Below are 1,590 nucleotides of genomic sequence, written 5' to 3'. Positions count from 1 at the left end.
CCAAATGGTGATTCTTTACGAGAAGCACCATTTGGGCCAGTTTCATCAACGCTTAGCGCTTTTTTTACCTTTTTTTTAAAAAGGTAAATTTGTATATATCAGTAGTATCGGTATTATCGTCATTAATACCGTTATAAGATTCAGTGTTAATAGTGGTGGTAATAGTCTCAGAAATATTAGCCTCAATCTGCTCAACACACTCCATCAAAAAAGCGTCGTCTTCATCTTTCAATAGTTCTTGTACAACTAATAAAAATATTTAAATAAGTAATAAAAACATTTATTTTTAAATTTTATTGGCGAATAGATTATTCTACTTACTGCGCGTATCGTTATATGTGGACACAATATTTTGAACGTACGCGGTATTTTGTAACCCACGTTGCACAATTTCATTAAACAATATGAAGAATATCACGGTCATTAGTAAATAATTCGCGATTAAAGCATTTTACAATAATACGTAAAACAGAGTGACTTATTAGAAATTTCAATTTTTTAAATAAAGCTTTTCATGAAAGATTTTGTAAACGGAAGCGCTATGTACTATCACAAACACGTCGTAGATTTGGTGAGCGGGGTATCAAAACACGCTGCAATCCAAGAGCTGAAACTTGTTAAGTGTTCGTTATAATATGTATTTTGTAATTTATGCGGTTTTTTGTTTAATTATTTTTATTATATATGACATTTTGTTTTAGTATTGACATATATTAATTTATTTAAATTTTTTACTCTTATTCTGTCCCTTTATTTATAGATTGGTTATATTTTTTATTAAGAGTCCTTGTTCTTTTCTATAATTATTTCCGCTACTACTGATACTAAGATTTATGGGTACAGTACTTCTCCACTGTCGCTATCATGATTGTTGTTGCATAACTTTTCTGTAAGCATGAGATTTGACAACGTCAATTTTCGTTAGATTGTCATTAACGTAGAGTCACAGTTACAGACGTAGTGTGTGATAAAAACCAATTTTTAAGTACGAGCCGCTGTGTCGCGTTGTGTGTGTGTACCAACATGGCAAAGAGAAAAACGAATAGTGACGATAATCCAAAATTTTGTGAAACAAACGAAACGTATAAATTTTTTGAAAACAACTTCTTTTGCCTGCAATATGCAAATTAAATCTTTCTTTTAGTAAGAAAGTTTTTATCGGATTCGCAGAACAGACAAATGGCGATTTATATCCTGTAGTACGACTGACTGGAAAAGATTTTTCGGGGATATCATTTAAATCAGATACCTAGTATAATTTCCAAAAAGAATTTAATATTATATCTGAATATTTCGACTCAGAAGATATCGTGGCAAATAAAATGCGTGGTCGCCAATTTATAAATCAAGATTTTATGCTGTATTTTACAATTTCATATGGACAGGTCTATAGTTATCGACAGACCGCAAAATGATATGAAAGATGACATACAAAATAATCAGAATGAGACGAAAGATAAGAAGGAGAAATATAGTTCCCAACCTATATTCATGCAGAAAAACACTTTTGATAATCTTAGGCCCAGTTTCACAACTGACGGTTAACTCTTAACCGAGGTTCAACTTATTTCTCATCTTTTTCCAATTCTA

This window comes from Trachymyrmex cornetzi, unplaced genomic scaffold (genome assembly GCF_001594075.2).
Source record: "Trachymyrmex cornetzi isolate Tcor2-1 unplaced genomic scaffold, Tcor1.1 scaffold1761, whole genome shotgun sequence".
In the NCBI taxonomy this organism is placed as follows: Eukaryota; Metazoa; Arthropoda; class Insecta; order Hymenoptera; family Formicidae; genus Trachymyrmex; species Trachymyrmex cornetzi.
Note: the sequence above shows the minus strand (reverse complement) of the source record.